Source organism: Pseudophryne corroboree, chromosome 1 (assembly GCF_028390025.1).
Source record: "Pseudophryne corroboree isolate aPseCor3 chromosome 1, aPseCor3.hap2, whole genome shotgun sequence".
Classification (NCBI taxonomy): domain Eukaryota; kingdom Metazoa; phylum Chordata; class Amphibia; order Anura; family Myobatrachidae; genus Pseudophryne; species Pseudophryne corroboree.
In genome coordinates, this window is record NC_086444.1 from 705,978,804 (window position 1) to 705,991,751 (window position 12,948).

A 12,948-nucleotide genomic window follows, 5' to 3' on the forward strand; every position below is an offset into this window, starting at 1 on the left:
CCTTTTCGCATAATTTGCTTAGCTCAAATGAGGACGGAAACGTGACCTCAGGCTTTTTCCATTAACACATGTGAACCCTCGTGTCAGGGACAGGGGGTTCCTCCGTGATATGCAAAACCTCTTTTATGGCAATAATCATGTACCTAATACCTTTTGCCACCTTCGGCTGTAATTTTGCATCCTCATAGTAGACACTAGAGTCAGTATCTGTGTCAGCGACCTGGGATATGGGGCGCTTTTGAGACCCTGAAGGTCCTGGCACCACAGGGACAGGCACGGACTGGCTACCTGACTGATCCCTAGCTTCAGCCTTGTCTAATCTTTTATGCAGGAGATTTACATTTGCATTCAAGACATTCAGCATATCCACCCAGTCCGGTGTCTGCGTTGCCGACGGCGACCTGACATTCAAGCACTCCCCCTCCACATTAAGCGAGCCTTCCTCATCCAACATGTCGACACACACGTACCGACACACTGCACACACCCAGGGACACTTTTTCTGAAGACCGTATCCCCTGAAAGGCCCTTTGGAGAGACAGAGAGAGAGTATGCCAGCACACACCCCAGCGCAACAACCTGGAGACCAACAGAATGCTTTTCCCCAGCAGCGCTGTATTATACTTTATTCCGCCAAATATGTGCCCCCCCCCCCCCCTCTTTTTAAACTACCTTCACCGTGTGTAAGCAGGGGAGAGTCCGGGGAGCTTCCTCTCAGCGTTCTGTGGAGAGAGAAATGGTGCTGGTGAGTGCTGAGGGATTTGTCTACATATTTCTTCATCCCCTCTGATCATAAGCAGCTCCCTAACCACCTCATCACTCCAATTTGCCATTTTAAACTGTATTCTGTATAATAAAACGCTCCCTTCACTCTCATGTGTTTCCTCCAGTTTAGTTCCTGCTTCTGACTGGTGACATCATGCATGGAGACAGCCTATCACCTTCTGTGGCTTGGAAATACCGTTTCTGAGCCTTGCACACTTCACTATGAAACGGGTCTGAACCGCGTAGGACCCTGCTTTTTAACCGTTTCAAAATACCGGTATTTTGAAAACGGTAAATTCAAGGTGGCCCTTTCACACCGCAGCTAGAACCGTTTTGGAAGGCTTAAAAATCGGCAATTTACCGGGTTAAAGCTGCGGTGTGAAAGGGGTATTACTCAACATCTGCTATGTATATGGTTTATTTTTTTCTGCATCTGTCTTTGATTAGCAGACTCCTGCAGCTTTGATTGGCTTATTTGTAGCACATTGGTGGATAGTAGTCACTATTGTTATTACATTGACAATATTTTGAACTTTATAAGGTCTAATTTCTCAATATCGGATTGTTTCCTTCTTGGGTATCGACTACTGATATTTTTTATTTCAGCACTCATTATTTATATCTGCTGTTTGCCTGTGCCTACCTATTGGATTGGGCTTTAGTCAAAAATCCCAGGACTCACTCTTATTTCTATTTCGGTGGGAAAGGCAAGCACACCTCTCTCATCCACTGTCTGCTATAAGAATTTACATGACAGTGGACAGCAGAAGGTGGTGCACCTAACCCACTTCTTTATCCATGATATCCTCTTGTTTCGGTACTCTCTCATCCATTGCCAGGTATCAAATCTCTGCAATGCATTTGTAACAGAGATCCTGTGCACACTCCTTGGACAGCAGAAGTACTCTTATTCTGGGTAATTGTCATTAACCACACACTCATTTGTTGAATGGACTTTTACTGCCACATTTCACTGGCCACACCCAATCTCGTCTGATCTTGGAAGCAAAGCAGTGAGAAGCCTGATCAGTACCTAGATGGGGGACCACTAGGGAATATTGGGTGCAGTAATTGTATTTTTCACCAAAGACAAAAAGCATAAGTGCTGGAGGAACCTTTGACCTTACCTGCACCTTTCTCTGTCTACACCAACAAGCACTAAGCCTGTATCCAATGTTTTCAGATTCATAGGCAGCCATCTCATTTATACCAGGGATATTGGAATGGAGGGTATTATGTATTGGACATCAATATAGTCCTTATCAATATAATTTTACCTCTGTTTCCTTATATGTATATTAACATACACCTGTTGGATATCCACATTTAGGACTTAGAAGCACCTTATATCGGACAATTACAAAGTCTATATGATTGTAAGTGTGTCTGTAGGTCAATACATATCGCTTTCTGGATATCCACCGGATTTTCATTTTTACTTTTAATATTTTCACCTTGGCACACTCTTATGACTATGTTCTGGGGATTTCCCAGAACTTAATGCTTTAATAACATTGATCCACACACTGACTGTGGAAGTTTTGTGTTTTTCTGTGTATGAATTGTATTTTACTTGACGTAATTAAAAGTTAAGTTTTAATATCTTTCTTTTAAGTGTGCCCCAACACAATCTTTCTTTTTTCTTCTCTTTAACATTGTTTATTACTGACTCTGGGAGCACCACCAACTATTAATACTATAAGACCCCCTCTGAATCTTTTACTTACCTCCATACTGTTGGTCTTTAGAGCAGTGCGGTACCAACCCAATATGGAAGGCCCCGAGATATCATTAAATAAACAGATGAGCAAAGATAAATAACAGTTTTCCAGCCAGATCAGTTATGGGACACTGAGTGGCCCAATATTAAGGGTAACTTAAAGTTAAAAGTAAAAATTGAAAGATGACAGAGAAAAGTACATCACTTTCATTTTCCAGGGAATAGCTGTAATATGAATTGCTAGGGCCACAGCGATAGTACAAATAAATTCAGGGATATCATACATATAAAAGAATGAAGGACAGTGTACAAGGGGGTCACTAGGAAGGTGATACCTTATAGAGTAAATGTAACATCATCAATAACACAGAATCAAAATATGACACGTGAGCAAAGATATACAAAACTTTCAATGACGGCAGACTATAGGAGATTAAATAGCACCATCTGGAAGAAGGTAAGCTATATTATGCTGTTGGGTCGGAAATATCACAAAGTAGCTGCTTGGCGTTTCTCCTGTGCAAAAACACTGCATCTTCAGGATTTAGAAAATCAATGTGAATCTGCAGAAGATGCGTAGCCAAGGCTGGGTATAGAAGGGCGAATTTGCGACGATCAGGCACGAGGGCCGAACAGATTGGGGGGGGGGAGACTTACGAGCTCATGCGAGTTCTACTGAGAAGTCTTCAAACACTTAATTTTTTTCCTTTCCACATGATGATCTGTTGCTTGCAAGAGGCTTTCCAAAAGGCAATCTTGTAGAGAGAATTTTTCTTCTATCTGTCAAAATTCCATTGATGGAATTTTGACAGACAGAAGAATAAAGGACACATTTATACAAGGGATGTATTTTCATTTCCTTTTTTTTTGTGTAACATCTAGCGCAGAGGTTCCCAAACTGTGTGCCGTGGCTCCCTGGGGTGCGTCGGGACACTTGCAGGGGTACCCTGGGTTGGTGGTCCAGGACCAATTAAAATTATTCATGGTCAATATAATAGGCAAAACCAGTGCTGGTGGCTGCCAGTCATAATATATGTGGCGAAACAGAAGCAAATCTTGTCCCTCACCACACAACTGACCCTAAGGATGACATATAAACGTGATCTACTTAATTTAATATTTTTTTTCTAAATTTCTCAATAAGAAATTTTTGGCCTAGGGGTGCCGTGATTCAAAAAAGATTGGAAACCACTGATCTAGCGCTAATACGAGTACATTTCTCTATTCCAATAATACGATAATTTAACCACTTAACTTTTTCCCCAAAAACCGTTCAGAAATTTTTTTTTATGAGTGAATTAGATAAAGAACAAGAATTTAACCTTATTCAAAATAATTTTAGTAAAAAAAAAAAAAGTTTTAATTTAAAAAAATAAATAAAAATGTTTTCTCAAACATCGGGACATCGGTCGGGAAGACCGGTAACATCGGAAAACATTGTGACTGTCACAACGTTACTTTTTACACCCATGACAACTGCCAGGAGGAAGGGGGGTACTGGGGGTGGCGGTTTACACTTCCCCAGCGGCTGCTATTGTCTTCCAGTCCCTCTGAGAGCAGCTGCGGAGGGAAGCCCTGCCAACACACTTTATCTGACTATTCGCATCCTGGGCGACCACGTCAGATAAAACACTTCCTGGTATAGTCGCATCTGATGCGACCATGCCAGACAAGTGGTTAAAAGCCCGAATAATGTAACCCTAGGACGTGAGTCGTTAGGTGTAGGAGGGGGACCCACACAATGTACGTTTTCCACAACCAAATGCTTGCATTCCTCTTCGATTCCGAGCAGTTTGGGTAAGGACACAGTAACAAATAATGGTTTCCGGCAGCCCTACCACCCTAAAATTATTCCGGCAGGAGTGTTTCTCGAAACAGAGTTTGTTCCACAGCTGGAAATTCTCCTTTTGGAGGCATTTTACATCACACTGAACTACAGTCATATCATTACATAAAGAACCAATACAGTGCTCTGTGTCTGTGACTCTCACAGAGAGATGCTGGAGCTGCTGTGTTATATCTGTAACTGCCTGCAACAGCATTGGGAAAATAGCGGATTTGATTGCATCCACTACATGGAAACTTGGGTCCTCATGTGGTGTGGTAGCCTTTTTAGGTGCAGGAGTGCTGGGAGCTGTGTCAGCACCCGGCGCCATGTTGGGATTGGCGCAGCGCTTCTCCTGCCGGGGTGGCTGCAGCTGCTGCTTAGGCAAGGTACCCAGCGACAGGAACTTATCCATCCTGTGAAGTGAAGGGCGAGTGGTTGCTCAGGGATGGAGGCGGCAGTGCGCCTTGATAAGGTATATTGCAGGCGGGTCGCGGAGCAGTGTCCTGAGCCTGCTCTCCCCATGCAGCCAGAAACGGAAGTCCGCCATAGACACAATTTAAAAAAAAAAGAAAGAAATCTATTACAATAAAATTACATCGTGGGATTAATATGGAAAGCTTGGAACAATGTTAAAGCTCTAATAGATGAAGTATAGATTGCACTGTCTTGATTATGTGGAGTTGCTTAACCACTTCAGTGGAATTTTTTTCCTAGAAATGCTCAGAAATAATTTTTATGATTGAATTAGGTCAGATTGAATCTGGTAATGTATGGGAGCAGACGACAATTGACCATTTCCTCCAAAATGCCAGAAAACTGACAAAAATGGTTGTTCAGACAGATTGGTTAAATCAAATGGATTTAACCAATCTACCTGATAGACCATTTTTGTCTGTTTTTCAGTGTTTTAGAGCAACAACTATCAACGGTCATTTGCTCTCATACATTACCAGGCTTTCATTACAACCAGCCAGATTGGACAAAAAAAATCTTTTAGGTGTCTGGCCAGTCTAATACCCTATACGGCAGGCATGTCAAACTCATGGTCATCCAGCTGTTGTGAAACTACAAGCCCCAGCATGCTTTGCCAGCTCATCAGTGGAAGGTATGCTGGCAAAGCAAGCTGGGACTTGTAGTTTCATAACAGCTGGAGGGCCACGAGTTTGACATGCCTGCTCCAGGGGATGTTACTAGAATAACACCAATATCAGTGTTAAAATGCTGCTGTCAGGCATGCTTTTATAAGCGAACTGGCACCCCTTCACAGTTCTTACCCACACCCAAAATACACCTTGCACACTGGTGAGTGGTTACAGACAATATTTCCAATGTCCAATGAAAATGGTGAATCAGCCAGTCTCCAGTGTTCCCAGTTACGCATTTAAACAAGCCCTCATTCCTCAAAGGTAGCAAAGAATTGCTGTGATGGATCATTAACCATATTTACCTGCTAAGGGTTAAATTGTTGAATACTTTTTCATAGTGATACTATTAGTTTAAAAAGAGGGTTGAAAACCATAATTGGCAAAAGTGTTGGTTAGCATTACTGACACTATTTGTCAACCAAAACCACTGATAAAATGTAATGTGCATTCTTCTGCCTATTATAGTAGTCCGATCCTGTTGGTACCGCTACAGACTGCAAGCAGAATCTGGCTTCTGCAGTTAATGCACATGTGGATACTGCTAGCATTTCTGCTGCGTCCTCACACACAGCAGTGATGCTAACATATGCTAAAGCAGCAGGAGGCGTCTGGTGTAAATAAATAGACGCTTCCTGGATGCGTGATCCACTGAGGTATCCGAGGTTCCAATGATCACTCTGCAGGACCATCAGCATAACCTTCAAGATACTCAGATTGGTCACCACAGCTCCATAAACGAGGGCAGGAAGTCTGTGTTGGAGGATGCAGACCAACACTCCCCAAAAATTGGCAACGCCCAGTTTATGGGAATGCTGGCCGGCACCAACCACTCCCCACCCCAAACGGCCGCAGCATGGCAATCAGACTGCAGCTGTCAGATACTGCGAGCGTGATCGCCGGACTCATACTGCACATGTACATATCACTCCCCATCGGATCTATACGTAAACCATCAGGTTTCCTTACAAATTACTGAATACCGTGCTAACACTGCAGTTATCGCCAAACTGTACTGTTGGTTCCAGCCGATTCAGTGTATTCCTTTGGTTCCAGCCTGGTGCACTGCATTTCTACAGTTCCAGTCAGGTTCTAGAGCTACTTTTGTTCTGGACCATTCCAGGACAAATCCGGTTCAAGCTCTTCATATATAGCTGCACTTGTAAAGCTGTTCTCCTACAGCCTCCGTTTGCCAGCAGCCAGGCCTCACCAAGCATCACCTTACACACAGTGCATTCTTGGTACTAAAACATAGTTGCCGACTTCTGGGCTGCACTCTCCGAGAGAGAGCAGCCCGTCGGCTCAGCAGGGGGGGGCGGGCAGTGAGATGACGTGACAGGGGGGAGGGCCAGAGGCGGAACGGGGTGTGGCTTCTGGACCGCGTCATTTAAGCGCCCCCCCCACGTTGTGTAATGCCGCGATTACCGGCATTATACAGCAGGGGGCGTGGTTACGATGACGCGATTCAACAAGAATCGCGTCATCGCCTGCCCGGACCGCCCACTTTACTCGTTAAGTGGGCGGCGGGCAAGGGGTGACCCGCGGATATCGGGAGACTTGCCTGCTCTTCCGGGGGGACCGGGAGGGTCACCCGTTTTTCGGGAGCCTCCCGGCCATTCCGGGAGGGTAGGCAAGTATTTTACTTACCGGTAAATCTATTTCTCGTAGTCCGTAGTGGATGCTGGGGACTCCGTAAGGACCATGGGGATAGACTGGCTCCGCAGGAGACATGGGCACTTTAAGAAAGAATTTAGGTTCTGGTGTGCACTGGCTCCTCCCTCTATGCCCCTCCTCCAGACCTCAGTTAGAGAAACTGTGCCCAGGAAAGGATTTTGGTAATCCAGGGCAAGATTCATACCAGCCACACCAATCACACCGTATAACAAGTGAAAACAACCAGTTAACAGTATGATAAACAACAGAGCATCAGGTCAACCCTGATGCAACCATAACATAATCCTTATTGAAGCAATAACTATATACAAGTTTTGCAGAAGAATTCCGCACTTGGGACGGGCGCCCAGCATCCACTACGGACTACGAGAAATAGATTTACCGGTAAATAAAATCTTATTTTCTCTAACGTCCTAGTGGATGCTGGGGACTCCGTAAGGACCATGGGGACTATACCAAAGCTCCCAAACGGGCGGGAGAGTGCGGATGACTCTGCAGCACCGATTGAGCAAACACAAGGTCCTCCTCAGCCAGGGTATCAAACTTGTAGAACTTTGAAAAAGTGTTTGAACCTGACCAAGTAGCCGCATGGCAAAGCTGTAATGCCGAGACCCCTCGGGCAGCCGCCCAAGAAGAGCCCACCTTCCTAGTGGAATGGGCCTTAACTGATTTTGGCAGCGGCAATCCAGCCGCAGAATGAGCCTGCTGAATCGTGTTACAGATCCAGCGAGCAATAGTTTGCTTTGAAGCAGGAGCACCAAGCTTGTTGGAAGCATACAGGATAAACGACTCTGTTTTCCTGACCCTAGCCGTTCTGGCTACATAAACCTTCAAAGCCCTGACCACATCAAGTAACTCGGAATCCTCCAAGTCAGTAGTAGCCACAGGCACCACAATAGGTTGGTTTATATGAAAAGATGAAACCACTTTCGGCAGAAATTGTGGACGGGTCCGCAATTCTGCTCTATCCGCATGGAAAACCAGATAGGGGCTTTTATGTGACAAAGCCGCCAACTCTGACACACGCCTAGCCGAAGCCAAGGCTAATAGCATGACCACCTTCCACGTGCGATATTTCAACTCCACCGTTTTGAGTGGTTCAAACCAGTGGGATTTCAGGAAACTCAACACCACGTTAAGATCCCAAGGTGCCACTGGAGGCACAAAAGGGGGCTCAATATGCAGCACTCCCTTTACAAACGTCTGAACTTCAGGTAGAGAAGCCAACTCTTTTTGAAAGAAAATGGATAGGGCCGAAATCTGGACCTTAATGGAACCCAATTTTACGCCCAAATTCACTCCGGACTGTTGGAAGTGAAGGAAACGGCCCAGCTGGAATTCCTCCGTAGGAGCATTCCTGGCCTCACACCAAGCAACATATTTTCGCCATATATGGTGATAATGTTGAGCTGTCACGTCCTTCCTAGCCTTTATCAGCGTAGGAATGACCTCATCCGGAATGCCTCTCTCTGCTTGGATCCGGCGTTCAACCGCCATGCCGTCAAACGCAGCCGCGGTAAGTCTTGGAACAGACAGGGCCCCTGTTGCAACAAGTCCTGTCTTAGAGGAAGAGGCCACGGGTCCTCTGTGAGCATTTCTTGCAGATCTGGATACCAAGTCCTTCTTGGCCAATCTGGAACAATGAGTATTGTTCTCACGCCTCTTTTTCTTATTATCCTCAGCACCTTGGGTATGAGCGGAAGAGGAGGAAATACATAGACCGACTGGAACACCCACGGTGTCACCAGGGCGTCTACAGCAATCGCCTGAGGGTCTCTTGACCTGGCGCAATACCTCCGTAGCTTTTTGTTAAGGCGGGATGCCATCATGTCCACCTGTGGCAGTTCCCACCGACTTGTAATCTGTGCGAAGACTTCCTGATGAAGTCCCCACTCTCCCGGGTGGAGGTCGTGTCTGCTTCCCAGTTGTCCACTCCTGGGATGAACACTGCTGACAGTGCGCTTACGTGATTCTCCGCCCAGCGAAGAATTCTGGTGGCTTCCGCCATCGCCACTCTGCTCCTTGTGCCGCCTTGGCGGTTTACATGAGCCACTGCAGTGATGTTGTCTGACTGAATCAGAACCGGTTGGTCGCGAAGCAGGGTCTCCGCTTGACGTAGGGTGTTGTATATGGCCCTTAGTTCCAGGATGTTGATGTGAAGGCAAGTCTCTTGACTTGACCACAGACCTTGGAAATTTCTTCCCTGTGTGACTGCACCCCAACCGCGGAGGCTTACGTCCGTGCTCACCAGGACCCAGTCCTGAATGCCGAATCTGCAGCCCTCGAGAAGGTGAGCGCTCTGCAGCCACCACAGGAGCGACACCCTGGCCCTGGGGGATAGGGTGATTAACCGATGCATCTGAAGATGTGATCCGGACCACTTGTCCAGTAAGTCCCATTGAAAAGTCCTCGCATGGAACCTGACGAAGGGAATGGCCTCGTATGATGCCACCATCTTTCCCAGGACACAAGTGCAGTGATGCACTGACACCTGTTTTGGTTTTAATAGGTTCCTGACCAGTGTCATGAGTTCCTGAGCTTTCTCCATCGGGAGATAAACCCTTTTCTGGTCTGTGTCTAGAATCATGCCCAGGAAAGGCAGACGAGTCATAGAAACCAACTGAGACTCTGGAATATTTAGAATCCAGCCGTGTTGCCGTAACACTTCCAGAGAAAGTGCTACGCTAATCAGCAACTGCTCTCTTGATCTCGCTTTTATGAGGAGATCGTCCAAGTATGGGATAATTGTGACAACTTGCTTCCGCAGGAGTACCATCATTTCCGCCATTACCTTGGTAAATATTCTCGGTGCCGTGGAGAGACCAAACGGCAACGTCTGAAATTGGTAATGACAATCCTGTACCACAAATCTGAGGTACGCCTGATGAGGTGGATAAATGGGGACATGAAGGTATGCATCCTTTATGTCCAGAGACACCATAAAATCCCCCCCTTCCAGGCTTGCGATGACCGCTCTCAGCGATTCCATCTTGAACTTGAACCTTTTCAGGTATATGTTCAGGGATTTTAAATTCAATATGGGTCTGACCGAACCGTCCAATTTCGGGACAACAAACATGGTCGAATAATAACCCCTTCCTTGTTGAAGGAGGGGAACCTGGACCACCACTTGTTGAAGATACAATTTGTGAATTGCAGTTAACACAATTTCCCTCTCGTGGGGGGAAGCTGGCAGGGCCGATTTGAGGTATCGGTGTGGGGGCATCTCCTCGAATTCCAGCTTGTATCCCTGAGACACAATATCTATTGCCCAGGGATACAACTGGGAGTGAACCCACTTGTGGCTGAAATTTCGAAGACGTGCCCCCACCGGGCTTAGCTCCGCTTGTGGAGCCCCAGCGTCATGCGGTGGATTTTGTAGAGGCCGGGGAGGACTTCTGTTCCTGGGAACTAGCTGTGTTGTGCAGCTTCTTTCCTCTGCCCCTGCCTCTGGCAAGAAAGGACGCACCTCGGACTTTGTTTTTCTGTGATCGAAACGACTGCATTTGATAATACGGTGCTCTCTTAGGCTGTGAGGAAACATATGGCAAAAAATATGACTTTCCAGCAGTAGCTGTGGAGACCAGGTCCGAGAGACCCTCCCCAAACAATTCCTCACCCTTGTAAGGTAAAACCTCCATATGCCTTTTTGAGTCGGCATCACCTGTCCATTGCCGAGTCCACAGGACCCTTCTGGCAGAAATCGACATAGCATTTATTATACTAATGTCTCTTTGAGCATCTCTCATATATAGGACAGCGTCTTTAATATGCCCCAGGGTCAATAATATAGTATCCTTGTCTAAGGTATCAAGTTCCTCAGACAGGGTGTCCGTCCACGCTGCTACAGCCCTACACACCCAGGCTGACGCGATCGCCGGCCTCAGTAAGGTACCTGAATGTGTATAAATGGACTTCAGGGTACCCTCCTGTTTTCTATCCGCAACATCTTTGAGGGTAGCCGTATCCTGTGACGGCAGGGCTACCTTCTTGGATAAGCGTGTTAAAGCTTTGTCCACCCTAGGGGAGGATTCCCAGCGTAACCTGTCCGTTGGCGGGAAAGGATATGCCATTAGAATCCTCTTGGAAATCTGCAGTTTTTTGTCTGGAGATTCCCAAGCCTTTTCACATAACTAATTTAGCTCGTGTGAGGGGGGAAAGGTTACCTGTGGCTTCTTTTCCCCATACATATGTACCCCCTCCTGTCAGGGACTGGGGTTTCCTCTGTGATGTGCAACACATCCTTAATTGCTATAATCATATAACGGATGGATCTAGCCAATTTTGGCTGTAATTTTGCATCATCGTAATCGACACGAGTCAGAATCCATGTCGGTATCCGTGTCAACAATTTGGGATAGTGGGCGCTTCTGAGACCCTGTCGGCCTCTGCGACATAGGATCAGGCATGGGTTGGGACCCTGACTGTCCTGAGGCTTCAGCTTTTTCTAACCTTTTATGTAAGGAATTAACATTATCATTTAAAACCTTCCACATATCCATCCAATCAGGTGTCGGCGCCGTCGGCGGAGACACCACATTCATTTGCTCCCGCTCTGCTTCCACATAGCCTTCATCAGACATGTCGACACAAGCGTACCGACACACCACACACACAGGGAATGCCCTTTTTGAAGACCGTTCCCCCACAAGGCCCTTTGGAAAGACAGAGAGAGAGTATGCCAGCACACACCCCAGCGCTATAACCCAGGAATAACACAGTAACCTAATGTTAACCCAGTAGCTGCTGTTTATATTGTGTTTTTGCGCCTAATTTATGTTCCCCCCCCCCCTCTCTTTTTACCCTCTTCTACCGTGAATCTGCAGGGGAGAGCCTGGGGAGCTTCCTCTCAGCGTAGCTGTGGAGAAAAAATGGTGCTGGTGAGTGCTGAGGAAGCCCCGCCCCCTCGACGGCGGGCTTCTGTCCCGCTTAAATATGCATTTTCTTGGCGGGGGCTCGTACATATATACAGTGCCCAACTGTATATATGTTTACTTTTGCCAAAAAGAGGTTCCAAATGCTGCCTAGGGCGCCCTCCCCTGCACCCTGCACCCTTACAGTGACCGGAGTATGCGAGGTGTGTGGTAGCAATGGCGCACAGCTGCAGTGCTGTGCGTTACCTCAGTGAAGAACGGAGTATTCTGCCGCCGATTTGAAGTCTTCTTGCTTCTCATACTCACCCGGCTTCTGTCTTCCGGCTCTGCGAGGGGGACGGCGGCACGGCTCTGGGATCGGACGGCGAGGGTGAGATCCTGCATACGATCCCTCTGGAGCTAATGGTGTCCAGTAGCCTAAGAAGCAGGACCTAGCTTCAGAGAGTAGGGCTGCTTCTCTCCCCTCTGTCCCACGATGCAGGGAGTCTGTTGCCAGCAGAGCTCCCTGAAAATAAAAAACCTAACAAAATACTTTCTCTCAGCGAACTCAGGAGAGCTCACTGAAAAGCACCCAGCTCGTCTGGGCACAGTATCAAACTGAGGTCTGGAGGAGGGGCATAGAGGGAGGAGCCAGTGCACACCAGAACCTAAATTCTTTCTTAAAGTGCCCATGTCTCCTGCGGAGCCCGTCTATCCCCATGGTCCTTACGGAGTCCCCAGCATCCACTAGGACGTTAGAGAAAGACACTATCCCTGAACAGGAATTATATTAGAGCTTCCAGTCTATAACCTCAGACTCTACACAGGCCAGTGACTGAAATCCAGACTCACACACAAACGGCTGCTAGTCCAATGCTAGGTACAGACCTCCTGCAAACAAACACAAAAGTGACATCCATTATGTAGATCATGATGTTGTTATTCGCCTTAATAGGACTAGCAGCA

General features: G+C 46.8%; 1 pseudogene; it reads left to right on the plus strand.

The window, feature by feature from the left end:
- Window positions 1–1,720: 1,720 nt before the first annotated feature.
- LOC134942145 (5S ribosomal RNA) lies at window positions 1,721–1,839 on the plus strand (annotated as a pseudogene).
- The last annotated feature ends 11,109 nt before the right edge of the window (window positions 1,840–12,948 follow it).